Below are 21,830 nucleotides of genomic sequence, written 5' to 3'. Positions count from 1 at the left end.
AAAAAACCAAGCTGGAAGCTCACCTTACATGTGAGTGATCGTCTAAAAGAAAAAAAAAACAGTAAGATTTGAGCTAGATTGACAGAAGGTTAATGAGCTTTTACAGTTCCTTGTCCAGAAACCTGGGGCCTAGCTTCCCTCATCAGGATATTCATTACCGACTGGTGGGGTTTGCCCTTGTGGCCATGTGAGCACCCTGACTGCAGCGAGTAGCATGACTCAGTTTCCCATTCCAAGCAACCCAGCGCCACATCTGTGGGGCCTTTCCTGCTCCATTATTCTTCTTAGATGTGGCATGACCCATGCCAATTAACCCATGTCCTGAACCAGTCTGGCTGTTCTCCCAGGTTACCCTTAGGTTCACGGGCCTTAACCTTCTTGTAATGTACTGGTCTCCAGGGTTTTCATCACTTCTGAGAACCGGCCATTTAGTCCAGTCTTGGTGTAGACCAGCATTAATAGGCAATTGCCACAGGGAGATAACACAAGGAGAAAAATGGCTAAAAATATACAGTGAATCACAGAAAATTACATCTCTTAAACCCTACAGTGTATTCCTATTGCCATAGCAACCCCCGGCTAGTAAGGACAGAGCTGATTTATTGCCGGCTTTCCCTAGCACTCAATTCTGCTGGAAGCACCTCCAGCCTGTGGTGCGAGTCCTGGTGGGGAGAGGGATGGGAACATCACACACCCAGTGTTTTCTCTCCTCCATCCCTTCCGGTGGTGCTTCTGTGGTGAGGAAACTCAAGTTCCTTCAATGCAACCCAGATCATCTCTCGGTGACTTTTGTGAGGTGAAAGTGACGGTTTCTAACCTAGGACAAAATATCCTGCCATTCTATCAGCGTGAATGCCTGTGGAGGCGGAGGGAGAGTGACGTCGGGGATGGGTCGTTGTGGATGGGGGATGTGAGGAGGCTGTAGGTGCCAGGCAGTTCTGGACGAATGAGGGGAGGACAGAAGTCCCCCTCTTCCTTCTTTTTTTCCCCTTTCCTTTCCCTCTCTACGTCACTCTGTCCTTCCCTCACTTCCCTGACTCCTCTCTCCCCTGCTATTTCCTCGGTAGGTCCACTGTGACATGGACTGGCCAGGAGGTGGGAGAAGGAGTCAAGCCTTGACTTAGAACACGAGCCTGGCACATAGAAAGACAATGAAATATAAGTAAATGAACATTTTGTTATTCCAGTGGAACTCTAAAATTGATTGGTGTATTATGTGTGTTTTGTCATAATGTTAAAAAATGAGATTCTTTTTTAAAATTTATTTTACTTTATTTTTGTGGGGAGGTATTTAGGTTTGTTTACTTATTTGCTTGTTTATTTATTTTAACGTAGGTACTGGGGATTGAACCCAGGACCTTGTGCATGCTGAGCAGGCACTCTACCACTGAGCTGTACCCTCCCCTCCTAAAAAAGGAGATTCTTGATTGCTATTTACGTTTTCATAGTTTGGAGAAATATTCTGGACCAGTTCTGGAGCATCCTCTCTCAAACATAGCCCTGGCTGGACATATCAAAGGACAAAGGAGATAGCTGGAAGGAGCTCCCACTGGCCAAATCTGGGCCAATCTCAACTAAAAAAAAAAAAATAATATATATATATATATATATATATATATATATATATATATATAGAGAGAGAGAGAGAGAGAGAGAGAGAGAGAGAGAGAGAGAGAGAGAGAGAGAGAGAGTAGTGGTTTGTAATCCATTGAATAAAATAAGGAAATATAGGTTCATACTGATACAAACAAATAAATGGACGAATAGAAAAAGCCCTTCCTTACAGTAAAATTCCAACTAATAAATGTAGAGGAAATGTTGGGATTAGAAAATCACCATTTGGCAACCTTCGTAGTAATAATGGGCTCAGACAAGAATGATCAACAGATGTATAAGCCAGTGGGTAAAAGTTTGGTGAGAAGCAGTATATTTATACAATCTCAAAGTCCCTCCTCATAAAATGTTTATTGATTTCAAAGAGAAAAATAGTAACTTTACAGTGGAGAAGCTTGGCAGACCCCACCTGAACCAAGTGATCAAAGTTAGCATCACAAGGGACAAAGGGGACAAATCAATAACACGTCTCTTGGATGTGATGTGCGAAGGACACAGTATCACCTCTGTGGTATTCCTGCCAAAAATGCACAATCTGAATCTAATTGTGAGGAAACATCAGAAGGTCCCAAAATAAGGAACAGTCTATTCAATAAATAGCTTTTATTCTTCAAAAATGTCAATGTCATAAAAGACAAAGACTGAGGAACTATCCTAATTGAAGAAACCTAAGGAGACCTGACAATGGGTGATCTTGAATTGGATTCTGGATCACTTTTTTTTTTTTTTTTTGCTATAAGGAACATTGTTAGTAAAACTGATGAAATTTGAAAAAGATGTGTAGTTTAGATAATAGTATTGTATCGGTTTTGATTTCTTAATCTTAATAATGTATTGGGGTCATGAAAGAGAATGTCCTTTTAAAAATTATTATTATTATTATTATTATTATTAGAAATAAACACTCAACTGTTTAGGGATAAAGGGGCAGGGTATCTATAACTTACTTCTTACCAGTTTAGGAAAAAAGTATTATATATACATTAAATATGTATATAATGATAAGCAAATGAGGTGAAGAGTGTACAGGAATTCTTTGTACCTTTGTGTTTTTCTGTGAAAAATACTTTTCTGTAAGTCAGAAATGATTTCAAAATAAAGATTTTAAAATAGTCTCATCTTCAGACTCAAAGTCCTTTTAAGTGAATTTTCCTCTTGTTCTCTTCCTTCCCACACACTGATGCTAGACTCTAGTGTTTAGGTCCTCACAGCTCCTGTGCAAAGCAGGAGAATCCTGCTATAATTAGGGAGTGTGAGCAGGGTGTGTGTAGGTGCACGTACGCGTGTGTGTATGTGAGGAAGATGCAATGTCTCCCTCAGGGTGTCCCCAAAGGCCAAACATAAAGCCAGAATAAAGTCATTTGTTACAATGCCCAGATCAGACCAGTGAATGATGTCAAAGGCCCTGTGGTGATTCCTTTCAGATTTCTGAGGGAGGGGAGGGTGTGGCATGGGCGGGATGTACTGACCCAGCTCAGTGAGAGCTGAGAGCCAGCCTAAGATGTGAGAAAGCCCAGGACTGAGCCCATGTTTTCTCTCTCTCTCTCTCTCTCTCTCACACACACACACCTCTTTCCTGTTATTTTCTAGAATTTTTCCAAACATTCTGGTACCTGGTGAAGTGTCCCTTCCTAACAGGGACAGAGCATCTCTCCATAGAAGGGTGCACTTTCTTCCTCTGGGCCCACAGAAGGAAGCTCATTATGTGGAAACCTGCAAACTTCAGTCTCAGAAGGTGGCAGGGTGGATGGGGGACCATGTGAAGCCCAGTGCCCTATCTTCCTACATTTGGTCCAGCCTGTCCAGAGCTTGTATCTAGGGCTGAGAACCTGGTATACAAGTCCCAAAGCACATGTGTTGATGTTTACACAACAGTCATGATATGAAAAGATTCCAAAAGGGAGGTCTACCATATGCTACATTAAAATTCACTCCCCTACTTTCTCTAATAGCCATTTACTTTAATTCACTCATCTCAATATTGTGAGCTGCAGTGAAGCAGAAAGTGATTCTGCTATTTATAAATGATCCAGATCAAATGAAGTAATGTCTTGATTCCTTCCCAGTGGTCCAGGGACCATAACAAGAGATGCCTAAGGGATAGGTGGGGTCGAGCTCCCCTCTCTGCAGGAAGCAGGAGTCTGTCTCACGCCCAGTTTTTACTTTATTTATTTTTTATTACTTCATTAATTTTTTTAAAATTTTCTTTTCTTTTTTTTATATCGAGTTATAGTCAGTTTACAATGTTGTGTCAATTTCCAGTGTAGCGCACAATTTTTCAGTTATACATGAACATACATACATTCATTCTCTCATTCTTTTTCACTGTGAGCTACCACAAGATCTTGTATATATTTCCCTGTGCTTTATAGTATAATCTTGTTTATCTATTCTACGTATGCCTGTCAGTATCTACAAATTTTGAACTCCCAGTCTATCCCTTCCCACCACCCGCCCCTCTGGCAACCACAAGTTTGTATTCTATGTCTATGAGTCTGTTTCTGTTTTGTATTTATGCCACTTTTTCTTTCTTTCTTTCTCTTTCTTTCTTTCTCTTTCTTTCCTTCTCTCTTTCTTTCTTTCTTTCCTTCTCTTTCTTTCTTTCTTTCTTTCTTTCTTTCTTTCTTTCTTTCTTTCTTTCTTTCTTTCTTTCTTTCTTTCTTTCTTTCTTTCTTTCTTTCTTTCTTGATTCCACATATGAGCGATCTCATATGGTATTTTTCTTTCTTTTTATGGATTACTTCACTTAGAATGACATTCTCCAGGGACATCCATGTTGCTGCAAATGTCATGCCCAGCTTTTAGAACACTGCCTTGTGGTTGGAGGGAAGCAGAGGGAAGGGGAAAATGGAGTCATTTTCATTTCTGAAAAGATGAGATTTGTCTCAATCTACCATCAGTCAGATATGAGTTGTACAAATCAAATAGGCACAAGGCTTCAGGCTGAACTGTGAAAAAGAAATCTGAAATATTTAAGAGCTGGTCAGCCCTAATCTGATCAGTCTAGAGTGAAAAATAAAGATGCAGTCTAAGCCTTTTTTAAAGAGACCACAGTCTGCAGGTTTCTGCAGGTTTCTGCAGAGAAGGTAGGACCTCCGTGGCTGGGCCCGAGGTTGTGTATAGATTGTAGAGGATCCAGCTTCCTGCCATCATGTGGCTCATTTGCCCACAGACTACCCCCGTTCAGATGGCTTTGTTTCAGAGTTACTGTACGCCAAGTAGCAGCATCTTTTATCAATCAAGTGGGAATCAGGTAATGAATGACTTGGTATAAAATTTGGGCCATGCCCAGCACCAGGACAAGCCTGTAAGAAACTATGAAATTAGCTCTCAGATGCAAGTGGGAGTGGCCAAGAAACTCCCTGGGCCACCACAGTAACTGTAATGGGGTAGCCAGGGTCCTTCCATCTGGCTGAAATGCTCAGACCTCTGGGCCCCAATGACATAAGACAGATTTTAATTTTTTTCAAGGCCCCCACATGGAAAAATATTTTTTAAATGTTATGATTATTACCGGGAAATTCATTATTTTCATGGGCAACTTATACCTTGTTTTGCTTTGCCAGTCTAAGAAAGCATATCAACACTTACAGAAACAATATTGGAAGTTTCAGCAGAAATGTTCTCATGAAGATCTCAAAACTCATATAACATAGACTAGGGAAAGAATTACTACATTAAGAAGGAGGGAATCTGCAAAAGGGGAAGCAGGTGCCTTTCAGGAACCCAGGGGCAAGTAAGCCCCATGGCAGAGGGAGGAGTTGGGCTGAGATGTCAAAATCCCAGTGCCCTTTTCCAGCACTGTGGGTGGGGGCTGGGGTCAGAATGAGTGTTACTGTTGCCTCCTGAGTATGAGTTCTGCCAGAGATTCCATTTCCCATATGCCATCCTGGTAATCGTCTCTTTCGGCTTATTGCTTAGAACTGGGGCAAACTTGTCTAGCCAGTTGAGTCTAGCCAGTTGGCACTTCCTGATTTGCAACACCATAAGGTTCCATTTTTCTTCATTACAGAAGAACCCTATAACCCTTTTGTCCTCATTATACTTATTGTAGTGGGTTAAAGATGGCTGCAAATTCTTTGCCTTGCCTCCTATCAAGAGGTAGAGTCTATGTCCTTTTCTTTGAATCTAGACTGATCCCAAGACTGACAAACAGAACGTACTAGAAATAATACTGTGCAACTTCTAAGGCTGAGCCTTAAAGACATCAGCAGCTTTCAATTTTGTTTTACTTAGAAGCAGTTGCCATATAAAAAGTCTGGTTACCCTGAGACTTCTATGTCCAAGCTAACCATGTGGACAGAGGGAGACCATGTGGTGAAGTGCTGAGGTGCTATGAGTGATCTTCTTAGACCTACCTGCCCAGCCACCAAATAAATGAAGCCAAATGAGTGACTCTAGCCAATGACATATAGTCAGTGACATATATGTGACCACCCAACAGAGCCCCATTTGCTGACCCACAGAATCATAAGCAAACAAGATGGTTGATTTAAGCCAGTAAGTTTTGGGGTGATTTATCATCTAGCTAGTTAACTAAAACATATACAATCAAAGCTAATGGAATTAGTGACCTGTCCACCACTACCACATGGAAACAACAGGACCTAGACTACTGGGTGAAAGATAAAGCTTCTTTATGTCATTCAAATAGCAAAAGATCCACTGAGCTGGGAGCAGAGCCCAGGAAAACTCCAGGATTCCAGCTGTGGTCTACAGGACATCAGACAGAAATAATATTTTTCTGAGAGCAGCTCTTTTTTTCTCAGAGTCCCTTTTCTGTGCTGGACTCCTTATTTCCTAACCTAACTAACTGTTTGGCCATTATACCTTCCTATTGTAACCCTATTATTCAGGGATGCATTCATTCTACTTTTAAATGTCTCCAGAGAATACTATAATAGTAACATTTGTAAACAATCTATCTGTCCAATAATAGGGGACTGGATAAATAATTGATGGTACATCCATATAATAAAAAACCCTGAATTTATTAAAATTGATTATATGGAAGGGTATTATAGGCATAGAGAGGTATTCCTGGTGTATGTTATGAAACAATATGATCTGGCTTAAAACTCTTACAGACAGTGTTTATATACACCTGGAAATTGATGTGAGAACTCCAACAAGGTTGCATAGGCTGTGGAGACTCTTTGCTTTTAGTTAAACTTCTTGAAGTATGTATATAGCTTTTCTAACATGATAAAACAATAAGTGCTATTTAGGAGGCAGAAGTAGTGATGGGATGCAAGGAAATCTGCCAGATCCCTCTGGGAAGTGGAATTGGGCTGAAATTATGTTGTGACTTCAATTGAAATTACTGTGGTTTTTTGGGGTGCCCATCCTGTATTTGCTCTCCTGTACACAGACCCTGCTTCAGGACGCCTGCCCACAACATGACCTCTATTTATAGCAGCTGGAAATCTGGGGTCATGCAGATTCTTTTTTTTTTTTTAATTAAAAAAATTTTTTGGTAGGGGGAAGTAATTCAGTTTATTAGTTTGTTTGCTTGTTTGTTTGTTTGTTTGTTTATTTATTTATATGGAGGTACTGGGGATTGAACCCAGGACCTCGTGCATGGTAAGCAGACACCCTACCACTGAGCACTCTATCACAGGCACCCTACACCCTCCCCTCTCATGCAGATTCTTAAGTGAAATAGGAATCAGAGTCAGAATCATGGTTATTGAGTGACTTTGTCAGAACTTTACCATCAAATAGTATTTATTAAACACTCTCTTGCTTTAATAAACCAGAAAAAAGGATTCTCTTTCTCTTTATCGTTCACCGTTGTTTTTCTCGGCAAGAGTACGGTTCCCTTCCTGAAATGGGCTGGGACCTTCATTTCCCTGAAGCCATGTTTGTAGGCAGAGTTTTTCAAGAAAGGAAACTGTTGATTCAACCACAGACCACTAAGCCAATGTCTGGTTGTTCCCTGGGACTTTTCGTTTGGCTCTCACTTTTTTTCCCTACATCTCACCAGAAAATACAAGAGTAAAATCTGTGTGCGGTGGACATGTGTTGTTCAGAATCTCCTTCTCCCTTCTAGGGGAATCACCCGGCCTTTCTTCTCCGGAACTGCCTCCTCTCATTCTGTTGATGTGGTTGGGGGTGGGATGACCTCATTACCCGGCCTGTGACCCGGGCTTGGCCAGTTGGCATGTTCCATTCTCCTGGCCACAGGTAAAAGGGCCACAAACAGGCACATGACCAAGGGCAGGCTCCTGAGACTCAATTCTGGGACTTCTGCTCCAACTATGGAGAAAGGGGTGGATGGTTTCTACCTGGGTTGTTAACCTGATTGGTTGCAACCCCAGAGCTGCTTGGGGTGCCATCTTTGCCACCTCACAGGATAAGCCTGCCTGAGAATAAAGGCAACATAGAGGAAAGCAGAGCTGAGAGAAGGAGAGAATCAGATCTTTTTTAAATGTCATCTTTGGAAATCTGGATCTAGCTACTTCCAAATTTTTTAGTTGCAAGAGCTAAGAAAATCCTTCTTTTTAAAATTCTTGCTTAAGACATGTGAATTGAATTTCTCTCACAGAAAAGGTGGGAGAAGGTGGGGCTGGAGTGAAACCTATAGGATTGGGTAGAATAATAACCTTTTATTTTTGCAGTACTTTGCAGCTTTGGAGATGTATTCACACATATCGCATTTGAACCTCACTGTGACCTTATGAAGTAGGTAGAGTCTTTATCATTATTTTCATTTTACAGAAAAGGAAACAGGTTCAGAGAAGTCAGGTGATGTGTGCAGAGGCGTAGGGCTGGGGAGCAGCAGAGCTGGGGCACAAACCCAGGCTCTTTCCACTACCTAGAAGAGCTAAAGATAAGTCAGATTTGGCAGACAGAGAGGCGACAGGCTGGGATTTCGGAGAACATGTTCCTCAGTGACAGTGACTATTTCTGCTCTTTCTGCCTTCCCATGGTTGCCTAATACAGCACTAAATACCTACTAACAACAATAACTAACATTTACTGTTTGCCATGTGCCCGGCATTGAGCAAAGTAAGCACTTTACTTCGATTATCCATCTCCTTTTGCGTTTCCAAACATTAATTAAAAAGAAGGTATTTTTACCTTCTTTACCACCATTTAACTGACTCAGATGAAGAAACTAAAACTCTGAAAAGTGAAACCACTTGCCCAAAGTGACACAGCAAGTAAGTGGCAGAGCAGGGGACTGTAATCAGATCTGACCCCAAAGAACTCTCATTCCCCAGAATCACCAGGCTGACCTGGCCCTTTAGCAAGGAATACATCGATGCTGTCAGCAACTCCTGGTGGGCTTTTTGGCCTTTCAGTTGGAGCTGGGAAGATGTTCTAGATTTTTCTTTTTTTTCTTTTTCTTTTAAATTGAAATGTAGTTGATTTACAATATTATATTCGTTTCATATGAACAGCATAGTAGTTTAGTATTTTTACACATACTATGCCATACAATATATCCTTGTTGCTTATTTATTTTATTTTATTTTTTTTTTTAACATTTCTTATTGATTTATAATCATTTTACAATGTTGTGTCAAATTCCAGTGTTCAGCACAATTTTTCAGTCATTCATGGACATATACACACTCATTGTCACATTTTTTTCTCTGTGAGTTATAACATTTTGTGTATATTTCCCTGTGCTATACAGTGTAATCTTGTTTATCTATTCTACAATTTTGAAATCCCAGTCTATCCCTTCCCACCCTCCACCCCCCTGGCAACCACAAGTCTGTATTCTCTGTCTGTGAGTCTATTTCTGTCCTGTATTTACGCTTTGTTTTTGTTTGTTTGTTTGTTTGTTTTTGTTTTTGTTTTTTAGATTCCACATATGAGCGATCTCATATGGTATTTTTCTTTCTCTTTCTGGCTTACTTCACTTAGAATGACATTCTCCAGGAGCATCCATGTTGCTGCAAATGGCATTATGTTGTCAGTTTTTAGGGCTGAGTAGTATTCCATTGTATAAATATACCACCTCTTCTTTATCCAGTCACCTGTTGATGGACATTTAGGCTGTTTCCATGTTTTGGCTATTGTAAATAGTGCTGCTATGAACATTGGGGTGCAGGTGTCATCCTGAAGTAGATTTCCTTCTGGATACAAGCCCAGGAGTGGGATTCCTGGGTCATATGGTAAGTCTACTCCTAGTCTTTTGAGGAATCTCCACACTGTGTTCCATAGTGGCTGCACCAAACTGCATTCCCACCAGCAGTGTAGGAGGGTTCCCCTTTCTCCACAGCCTCTCCAGCATTTGTCATTTGTGGATTTTTGAATGACGGCCATTCTGACTGGTGTGAGGTGATACCTCATTGTAGTTTTGATTTGCATTTCTCTGATAATTAGTGATATTGAGCATTTTTTCATGTGCTTTTTGATCATTTGTATGTCTTCCTTGGAGAATTGCTTGTTTAGGTCTTCTGCCCATTTTTGGATTGGGCTGTTTATTTTTTTCTTATTGAGTCGTATGAGCTGTTTATATATTCTGGAGATCAAGCCTTTGTCGGTTTCACTTGCAAAAATTTTCTCCCATTCCATAGGTTTTCTTCTTGCTTATTTATTTTATACATAGTGGTTTGTGTCTCTTAATCTCATGCCCCTAGTTTGCCCCTCCCCTTTCCTTTCACTTCTGGTAACATTTGTTTGCTTCCCATATTTGTGAGTCTGTTTCTGTTTTGCTATATACATTGGTTTGTATTATTTTTTGAGTCCACATATAAATGATATTATAAAGTCTCTCTCTGTCTGACTTATTTCACTAAATATAATATTCTCTAGGTTCATCCACAAGTGCTGCAAGTGGTAGAATGTCATTCTTTTTATGGCTCAATAAAATTTCATTGTATATGCATGTATGTGCATATATATATATATCACATCCTTATTCATTTGTCTGTTGGTGGACATTTAGGTTGCTTCCATATCTTGGCTGTTATAAATTGTGCTGCTATGAACATCAGGGATCATGTATCTTTTGAATTAGTGTTTTCACTTTTTTCCAGATATATACCCATAAGTGGAATTGCTAGTCTAGATTTTTCCTTTTTAATCTTACTTCTCCCCTCCTGACTGTGTTCTCTGAAACGCCACAAGGACACAGTCCCTTCAGGTACCCCATTTTCTCACAATGGCTTTGCCTGGCTGGCTGGGCAGCAGCAAAGCCCACGGATGTTTCCAAATGACCCGTGCAACCTCCTAGCTTCCAATTTGCTGGCTCCTGCTGGTGCTCAGAAGCCCATCATGGCACTGTAGGGGGAACAGGGGAAGGAAGGTCTGGGCAGGAGGGAGGCACTGAGTGCAGCAAACCCTCAGAAGGCTTCCCCCTGTGTCTCCTCCCACCCCACCCCTACAAGCTCCATCTCCACCCTGCAGGGAAGCAAGTACAGCTCCTTATCTATTTGTTTTATAAAGCGCTGCCCTAGGTGTTCCAATCACCTCAGGGCACAGAGCACACAATTTTAAAACAATTAAAAGATATAAAACAGAAGATTGGCAACGACTGGCAGTTTTTAAAAATCAGCAATAAAATGCCAATTTGAGGAGCCCCAGCAGACCCTGGGCTCTGCAAATCACCTGGAGAGGGGGTAGCGTGGGCTCTGTCACCAGCAGGATCAAGGAGTGATATTCCTACAGCCTCTGAGCTGTTTGCTCACAAAGCCCAGATGACCCAGTCACCTTCCTTCAGACTCTCCGGTCTGAGTCTTTATGACTCAGCTCAAGCTAGCATCAACTCGTTTTTTTCCTTCTCCTTCCTGGCTGTGGGGGGCTTGCAGGAGGGCTGCCGTGTCTGGGGACAGAGGGGCTCTAAGTGACCCTCAGGGGAACCAGCTCAGCCGTTGGCGTGTCACTGCCTGGGCCTAGCCAATAGTTGGTGCCCAGATAAAAATAATGACAATGTCAGTGTTAATAACAAGAGCTGAACTGAACTGAGGCTTCTGCTCTGTGAAGGGAGGAATCTTGGCTCATCACTAGGGTTTATCCCTCTTTGAAAGACATGTAGTTAGAATTAGAAGGAACAAGGCAAGCGCAGCCATGTAACCTAGGTTGGAGGAGACACTGGGAAAAGGAAAGCACTGTGGTGAAGTCACCTGAGCTTAATGCAGGTCGAGGTGTTGCTGGGACTTCAATTACGAGACACAGAGACACACGAATTACAGACAAGTTTGCCTAAAGGACAAGCAGTGAGCCCAGATTTGGGTGATCTGCAGTATGGTTCCCAGCTACCTTAGGAACCCTAGGGCCTTGGGCAGGTCACTTGACTTCTCTGGACTTTCATTTGCCACCCAGTAAAGTGAAGGGATGGGCCTAGATAATCCCCATATAACACTACATTACTGGTTCTGAGTCTCAGAACTCAAATAATCATAGGTAAATATTGGTCATCTTCTATCTGCCAGGCACCTGTAAGATTTCTCAGGAAAGGAAACATTTCCCAGGCTCTCAGTATCACAGATTTCTCTCCAGTGGAACCTGGCTCTCCAAGGTGGTGGTCACGGGGGGTTGGGGAGGTGTTGAAAAGAAGCATTGTTCCACTCAATTAGCATTTATGGGTCACCTACTTTCCCCATCTCTGAGTTGCCAGTTGCCAATCAGTAGCTGTTCCTTTGGATTCCCATGCAGTCATGTTCTGGAATTCCCTGAGTACCACTCCCCTGAAGAGCAGCCCCTGCCTCTCTCTGGGCTATAATGAGGTTTCCTCTTCCATCTCACACTGGCCCACTATCTTTCATCCCGCCGAGCGTCCCCTTGGCTACACTCATTTCTCTCTCTGCCTGAGTTTATTCAGCTGTGTTCTCCACTGCTCTGCAGGCTATCTGTCACAGGAGGCTGTCACAGCCCAATTGGAATTCACTTGATCTTTCCCTCTGCCCTACTCACTGAACAAATGTGTGCATTCGACATTTCAGCCATGGAGATTCTCTGACACTTTTTTTACTCTTGCCTAAGATGAAAACCTCAGCGGTTTTGCAGAAAAATTCCACGTTCTTCTGCAACCTAAAATCAACAGTTATTTGTTGACTACTTACGATACACTTAGGGCTGTCATGCCCTTGAGAGGCTTATGATATTGTTGGTGAAGTGAAACAGACACATGTGAAGCAAGTTGAAAGCAGCAAAGCACAGTAATGCTGTCAGCATTATTATTAGGTGCCGATATATGTGTTATTATAATACCACCACTTGCAATAGTTGTAGATGATGACATGTACCCAGCACTAATGCACATCACATTTAAACCTCATAACAAGCCATTGAGTTGGGTATTATTGTCCCCATTGTACACATCAGCAAACTGAGTCACAGAGAATTTAATTGGCCTCGGTCTTGTGCCTGGTAAGACAATCCATCTCTTTTCAACTCCAAAATGTGTGCATTTAAAACCCTAACTCTGTACTCAACCACTGCTCTGTAAGTTCCATGAAGGTGGGGTCTAGGTGTTTTGCTCGTGGCTGTTTTTCAGAGCCATTTTCTTAGTGCTTACTGTAGTAAATGCTCAATTAAAAAATATGTATTGCACATTGCACCTCTTATGGACAGAAAGACCTATAGGAAAAGCCAAGTAAAATGGTGTTTTCTAGAGTCAGAGGTGGGGGTAATGTTAAGGGTTTTGGAAGATTATGAAGCTCAAGTTCAGATGTCTGCGTAGCCTGGGGGAATGGGCCTGATAACAAAAGAGTGGGGGAATAGAAAATGAGAGAAAGTGAAAACAAAACAACAAAACAAAAACACACAACAATAACAAAAACAGACACACAACAACACAGCTCCTCTTTTGGGGGTGCTCAAATCCTGTTCTCATCCCTCCCCTGTCCCCACCCCACTCCCTGTGCACACAACTCCTCTCTGCGATGGCAGGGTCAGCCTGCTTTGTGCTGTTACATCTGAGTCTCTCAAAAACTGTGGGCATCAAGAGGGTGGCCGCTGACTTTGCCCTGCTTTGTATCCCCTCAAGGTGGGTTGGTTCCTCAGAGCAAATGTATGTTGAAATGAATTGAAATTAGGAAGTGTCCTGTGCAGCTCAGCATTTTTTTTTTTTTTTTTTAGTATTTTTTCCCCTGTTTTTTATGTGATACTTTTTGGGAAGTAGCAATGATACAGGAAGAAAGAACAGTAGAGAAACCCCTTGGTACTTATAAAGGGAAATGAATGTGGTGTCATTTTTTTTTTAAAGCCCAGAGTCTGATCTGTCCTAGATTGGATTCCCATTCTTAAAAGGAAAAAAAAAATGGTAAAGAAATGAAGCTGCATCTCCTAATCCAGTTAGCCTGGAGGGCCTGCCTCAAAGAAGATTGAGGGGGAAATGCTCAATTTTATTGGTTTGTTCTGCTGGGTCCTTCTCTCCAGGACACTGTTTAGTGCGCTGAGTGAAGTGGAAAATGAAGAACAGGTGAGCAATCAGCTGTGAAAAGCTTTAATGGACCCGACACCCCTTTGGGAATGAGGCAGGGCTCTTGCTGGTGCTCAGGACCAACTCTCTTCCAGTTCAGTGGGCTTTGTTTTTGTAATGGGAATTTAACTCCCTCAGGTGCCCCCAAACGGAGGAGTATTATTGCCTTCAGCAGCAGTGGGGCTGCAGCATCTTGAAAGTGAACAGAGGCCACTGTCCCAGAAGGTGTCCCTGACTCACTGGGGACCTTTGGAAACCTTGAACTTCCTAGGTGGCTAGCAGAGTGGGCCACATGACCCTGCAAACAGAATGATGCTGCGATTACCTGGGGCTTCCATGTAGTGGAGCTGGGACCATTCCTGGAGTGGATAGAGTGTGAGCTGGTGTGGATCCAGACCCAGGAGGCTTGGGACTACCATAGTATTTCTGTGGGAGTAGTGGGGTGGGAAGACCTCTTTTAAGCTTTTACTCTCCTGAGGTGTTTTATAAAGACTGAGGCTAGGTGGGTGGGAAAGGATGTCTATGTAGTGGTAACAGTGAGGAAGAGCAGGCATTCGTTCTGTGTTTACTATATTCCAGACCTTGGGCTAAGTACTTTATTCATTAATGTGTGAGAGCAATGCCTTCACTCTAACAAAAATTCAGTCTTTGCCATCTAGCTTCTTCCTCTCTCCTGCGCTCTAACGGTTTTCCTGGCTATTGAGGTTTGAAGATACAGAATCAGGAGAATGGATAGAGGACTGGAGGGCAGGAAGGAAAGGAAAGGATTCTCCTTGCTGAGCCAGCTCCAAAGCTGTCTTCTGCTGTTGTGGAGAAGGCTGGTACTGGGCAAAATGTAGATAAAAAAAGAAATGAAGGGAGAAAGGCTCAGTGAACTAAGTCAATCTATTACGGACCCTTTCCATTTGGGCCCCAACAAGGGTCCTCCTGCCCAGTGTCACTGGGGCCAATAGAACGAGACTGAGTTTGGTTCAGAAGCAAAGGAAAGCGAGAACGGAGAAGTGTGAGTTTGCACTCTAGGCGTCTCCCCCTACACGTGGGCAGGGTTGCTTTACAGGGATCTGTCATGGGGAGGGGGCGGAGTTCTCGCGGGATCCAGCGAGGCTGTGCTGCTCGGGACCTAGAGGCAGCGGCTCCGGACACAACGGCCGCCATGTTGAATTGTGTCACAGGCGGAGCTCTGGCACCAACCGCGTGGGGCGGAGGCATCAGTGTCGCCTTTTCGCACAGGAACTTTGGTCTGAAGTGCCAGGTGCAAGGCCTCTGCACACAGCACCCTATGAGCAAGTGAAACTAGACAAAGTACCAAGGAAAAGAAAAAAAAAAAAGGTTAGACTTTATTACTCAGTTTCTATTTTTATTTCCTGGGAGCTGTAAATGGGCTTTGCCGGTGACAAACCTACATAACAAACATGGGATGGGGAGGAATGAAAAGCAGAGAAAACATTTGTGGGTTGGATGTTAGGTGTGGTTGCCGGATAAAATACATGACACCAGTTACGTTTGAATTTCAGATAAATAACGAATAATTTTTGAGTACAAGTATGTCTCAAATACTGCATGAGAAATAGTTATACTAAAAATGTGATTTGTTGTATATCTGAAATTCAGATTTAACTAGGCATCCTTTCTCTTGTTTGTTTTTTTTCTTCTAAATCTGGCAAGTCTTAGTGTTGGGGAGAGTTTTGTGAAATTTCTAGAGCTGAGATTCTAGAGCAGTAGGTGGGTGAGAGGTAGGGGAATTGGGCATAAGAGGAAAAGATCATTTTAAGAAATGTTGTGGTTTATAAATTGGATCTCCTTTTGTGTTTTTTGAATGCTGCTAGTATGATTAGAAAACTTTATCAGTTATGTTTGGTTTTAGAATTGTCTTCTTCAAACTCTGTGTAGAGACTGGGTGCTATGAGAGCCTGGCTTATGTCCGGTGCATATACGTTATTTCATATAATCCGTATAATTACAGATGAGGAACTTAAGGCTCAGAGAGGTTAAATAACTTGCTCAGGGTCACGCAGTAAGTAGTGGAACTGGATTCCAATCCTAAATTCATTCAACCCTCCTGTGCTGTAAACCTGAAGCCTCAACTACTCATATCAAACTGAATTTCTACTTCCCAACCAGATGCTACTGGGATATACTTAAAAAAAAAATTGAATGTAACATACTAAATGCATGTAGAATAGACTCATGTAGTTTTATCATTCCTTTTTCAGTTGAAGAAACCATTATCTGAAGAAGATAAGGGTCACACAGGTAGTTAGTGACAGGGCCAATACTAGCACCTGGACCCACAGTAGGGACAGAGATTCAGAGCTCCAGGGGACAGCTGCAAAAAAGTGACTCAAGTCAAGTTGATCTCTCCTTTATTGTCAGCCTCATCCTGGCTCAAATTCACCCCCCTCCTCCCCCCTCCCCTCTCCAGGCACTGAGTCATGTCCCATTTCCACGTGTTCCTGCTCCGCGCCTACTGTCATAATCCCTGCAAGGTGTTAGCTGATAACAGTCTGTGGAGGAGCATACAATGTTAGCCCAGTGGAGGATATTAAAGGCTGTGGAGGTTTAAAAGCAAGTCTGTGCTGAGACAGACATCACAGGAGACTCCAGAGGGCCTGGCCACCAGGCAGCCTTGCAAGGTGGCACTGACCTTTGGGCATTCCCTATGGTCCAGAATCTAGTCTGCTTCTAGCCTTGCCAGTCCAGACAGTCTGTCTTCTCATTCCCCAAGCTTGACTGGATGCAGTGATGATGACTTATAGTAACACAGCTCAAAGAGAAATATAAACCGGAAAAAAAAGCCAATTTATTAATGTACAATAAGACACAAACCTACTAAGCTGACTTTAGCCTGCCCAGCGCTTTTTCTCTCATGAGATGAGAAGCTATGTGGAGATTCAAGGTGTCAGCAGGTTGTTCAGGGCTTCTGGAATCAGCACAGGGGGAGTTAGGTAAAGACTGGAGTTTAATGGCACTGAGCGTGAAAGCCTGGGCCACTGTGGCTAGGCGTGTGCTCCCATCAAACTAGGCGTACTCTTCTGGGCAGTGTTAGGATACAGTAGGTATCAGACCAGGTCCAGGGAGGAAATAAACAGTACACTCGAAAGGGAATAGTGATTGCAGAGAGTTTAAAGAACGGATTCTTTTCAAACATGTTTCAAAATCAACAAGGGGTGATGAATCTCCCCCAGTCTGGCTCTAATCTGGCAACTCTGGGAGTAATTACCTCCTCGAGGGTGGAGAAGGAAACAGTTACCAGAATCTGGAAGGAGCTGGGACTACAGCTCTAGCGGAGGGTGTCACAGGATCCCTGGCCTTTGGTGGAGGAATATAGTCACTGCCAAAACAGTCTAGTAGGGAGGTAACTGGGGGAAGAAATACTCCGGCCTCCCTCTCCTACTGCCGCCTGATCCTGCTCGTGGCTGATCACAACCTGAAGACAAAGGGCTGGATAGAGGTCAGCCTCTCCCATCACAGAGTGAGGTAGAGGAGGCGGAGAGTGGATCTGGATGGGCATACAGATCCTGGCTCATGGGCCTGCGAGCATGGTGCCCACTTTTTCCCATGCTTCCTTGTCAGACCACTCTGCTTCTGCTTGAGACATTCCAGAATAATTTCTTTGATCTGGTTTCACAGGGGTCTTCCTGCTCATTTTCTTTCTTTAAGGTGACTCTGGGCATCCCTGATCAGTTAAGCGATGCGTTCATGTATGTCATCGTATCGTCTTGTTTTCCTTATTTTCTCATGGTTTTTAGGGCCAGGGTGGGGGCCTCCATAAACCAGCCTAATTCAGCCTCATTGGGCAGCAGAGTTAAGGGTAGAGGGAACTCCAGAGCCGGCCAGTGCTTTCTCAAATAGTCTTGGCATCACCTTTACCAGGAGTGTTTGCATTTTAAAAGGGACTCTTAAACAAATGAAGTTTATGACCCAAAGGAATGTCTCTCAAATGGCATAATTTCAGTTTAGTGGTTGGGAGGCTTGGTAGACTGAAAATGGCCTCCCATAGATGTATACATGCCAATCTCCAGAGTATGTTCCCTTATATGAGAAAAGGGACTTTGCAGATTAGTTAAATAAAAGGTCATGAGATGTGGGGATTATCCTGGATTATCCAGGTAGGGCCAATGTAATCACAAAAGTCCTTACAAAAAGGAGGCAGAAGGGTCAGAAGTCGAGAGATGAGATGTGTTAGCAGAAGCAGAGGCTGGATTGATGCACTTTGAAGACAGAGATAAAGGGGCCATGAACCAAGAAATTCAGGAGTCCTCTAGAACCCCAAAAGGCAAGGATTCTTGCCTACAGCCTCCAGAAGGAACACAGGTTGATTTTAGCTCCATAAGACCTGTTTTGGACTAGTGACCTCCGGAGGTGTAAGAAAATAAATTTGTGCTATTATAAGTCACTAACTTTGTGTAATTTGTAACCGAATCATTGAAAACTAACACAGAGGATACCTTTTGGGTAGAGGCTCCCTTCCAACATCTTTTGATCACAGGCTACACTAAGACCTGCTTAGGGTAGCTTTTTTTGCCAACCAATGTTGGGTCTCTACACAGATACCAATGGATTAAAATCCTGAGCATAAAAGCCACCCTAGTTATCTGTCCTATGACATATGCATGGCTGATGCTATGGTGGTTTCTGCCCTGATAATCATGTTCCCAGACCTTGTCCTTCATTGCTTACCAGGCAAGGGATGGTTGGGGCCCTCCCATGCCCAAGACCTTGAGTTGAGAGTGCTGCATTCCCAGAAAGGCAGGTGAGAGAGGCAGGCAGAGGTGGCCAGGAGGCCTCTCCAGGCAGGGATGATCGGTGGAAACATTAAGGAGTGACACAAAGGACAGCTTTCCTCTTGGCACTTCATTGCAAAAATAGCCCAAGGTACGGGCTTTGAATTTGCTTTGAACTAGAATGCTTGGGGAAAAAAATCCACAACATGAACTTCATGTCATTGAGCAGATTTTCTTAGTTCTGTTCTCCACCCCCGCGGTGACCCCAACAGGCTCTCAGGAAGAGGTCCTTGTCTGTAAAGCTGTTTTCTTTCTTTTTCAATTAAGTCACACACACTAAATGGAAATGAAGAGGACATCACTTAAAAATGTGTCTTTAGAATGAAATGGAATATGAAAAGTCTCCAATCCATTTGAGAGACAGCCTCTTCTGTCAGAAATCAGTACAGCCCTTGCATTCTACAGTGTGCCAATTCATGAAGTGAAAACAGCTCAAACTCTCAATTTAACATTTTCAAAGCTGGTATTAAATTCCAAGATTTTATATCTGTTGTTGCCCATTTAGGTCCAAGTTATAAATCTGAAGTCTCGCCCCAGCTTATGAGTCTGACAATGCTCGATAAAAACTTCTATAATCAAGTTCGATAAAGAATCACAAATCTCCATCTTGTGATTTTTTAGCTTACAACAGTCTTCATAAATAACATCTTCCTGTCTTGGTGTTTGTCAATATTTGTCATTTTTTAAAAGGGATAAAATAGAAATATTATGTAAACTCTTACCTTTTAGACAGAAATTACTGTTAGTAAAGGATTCCATGAATAAGATGTCTTCATAGTGGCATTTACAAAGAACAACCATGACAAGAAGATAGAATCTTTAGTGACAACCCTGTTCTGCAGCTGATGGCAATCACAGGGAAACAAAAGACAGGCCATCATCTGGAAGTCTTAAAATAAAGACTCCTCTTTGCTTGTTAGCATTTATTCCAATCCCGAAATGGGCTGTCGCGCACCTACCCTTCTAAACTGTCCTTAGGATAGAAATAAAGGGGCCACTTTCACTTCCGAGCCTGTTTGGGGTGAGCTCTTTTCTTCAGAATCAGAAACTTTAAAAAAAAGTTAATAAAAGAGGTATTTTTATTCAAACAAGTTGAACTCTTAATTTCTGTGTGTTTTTCCTGTCCATAAAGAGACTAGAAACAATACTATATATACATATATGTATGTATATACGTGTGTACATACATATGTACTATGTAATACATGAAATATGTACTAAAATTATAAAGACAAGTGTGGGAATGGCAACATCAAATTCAAAACAGTGGTCCCCTCTGAGGAGGAGGGAGGGGAATGTAACAAGAAGGCTACACCAGAAGCTTCAGGTGAGTTTGTAATGTTTTAGCTTTTCAAACTGGGTAATTCACACATTCTCATCATATTTTTGTCTATGCATTTTTATCTGCACATGTACCATATTTTATAATTACAAAAAAATTTAAGGAAAGGTTTAGGGTTGTGTGTAGTCAGTTTTATGTGTCCAACTTGACTAGGTGAAGGGATGCCCAGATAGCTGGTAAAACAGTATTTCTGTGTGTCTGTGAGGGTATTTCTAGGCAAGATTAGCATATGATTGAGTAAAGAGGGTCTGCCTGGACAAGCATTATCCAATCTGTTGAGGAACCAAATGGGTCAGGAAGCTCAAGGAATGGTGAATTCTCTCTCTCTCTTCTTGAGCTGGGATGTCCATCTTCTCCTGCCCTTGGACTTCGGAGCTCCAGTTCTTGGACCTTTGGACTCTGGAACTTCCAACAGTGGCTCCCTGATTCTCAAGGCTTCAGCCAGGACTGGGAGTTACCATCAGCTGCCTTGGTTCTCAGGCTTTTGGACTCAGACTACCTTACATCACTGACTTTCCCAGTTCTCTGGCTTGCAGATGGTAGATTGTGGGATTTCTTTGCCTCCATAACCATGTGGACCAATTCTTGTAGTAAGTCTCCTCTTTTATCTATCTATCTATCTATCTATCTATCTATCTATCTATCTATCTATCTATCTATCTATCTTATCTATCTACCAATCATCTATCCATACCCCATTGTTCCTGTTTCTCTGGAGAATTCTGACTAATACAGGTTGTGTCATTAGAGAAATGAGGAAATGAGGAAACACTCCAAATGCCATTCAAATTCAGCATGGCTTTTTTACTCTGCTTAAGGTTGCTGTCTTGACTCTACAGTGAAGTGGGGACTAAGATATGTCAGTGACAGAAGAGGGTGAAAGGCAAAATGGTGTGCTGTCTTGTACCAGCTCATTAAGGTGATTGATTTTCAGGAATTTTGCAAGCCATCAAACACCCATAATTAAAAATTAAATTATGGGGGAGGGTAATAGCTCAGTGGTAGAGCACATGCTTAGCATGCACAAGGTCTTCGGTTCAATCCTCAGTACCTCCATTAAAAAATTAAATTATAAAGCTCACAATTAAATAAATTATATCAAAAGCAAAGGTAATAATACATAGAACTCATCATATCTTAACTATTTTACTACATTATACAATGCTCTTGAGGTTATTTCTATCTATTGTATCTGTATGGTAGAAATATTATATAATGCTCATCTCCTTACAGCTCTGCATTCAGTGACATCATGTTGGTAGCTTGAAACTGGTCATGGTGGAAATATTCACACCATGGAAACTGGCAAATGCTACTAACTGAGGCTCCCTGCTGCTCCCCCAGCCCTGCACACTTGAAAGCCTGTTCTTAAACCTTTATCACCATGCCTCTGGGCAGAACCCAACTTCCTCAAGCAGCTTCCAGGCTCTCACTTGGTTTTGAACATTCTAAATGCTCAATCACCAAGAAAAACTCATCTTTCCGGTAGATTTGGATGACTTTGGTGAAATCAACTGTGCAGACTCTGGAGGTATTAGGCAATCAGGCAGTTTTCAGGAGAAAAATGATCTGTTTCCTTCTGTATACCCCCAGACTCCAGAGTATCAACTGTCAATGTCTCTGATAGTCCTCTGTCAACAGTGTATTTGTCTGTTGGGATAGTCCAATTCTAGATGTCACATTATTGGGCCAGAAGCCTCTGCTTGGC

The sequence above is a fragment of the Camelus bactrianus genome, chromosome 6 (assembly GCF_048773025.1).
Source record: "Camelus bactrianus isolate YW-2024 breed Bactrian camel chromosome 6, ASM4877302v1, whole genome shotgun sequence".
Lineage (NCBI taxonomy): Eukaryota > Metazoa > Chordata > Mammalia > Artiodactyla > Camelidae > Camelus > Camelus bactrianus.
This window is presented reverse-complemented; position numbering follows the sequence as displayed.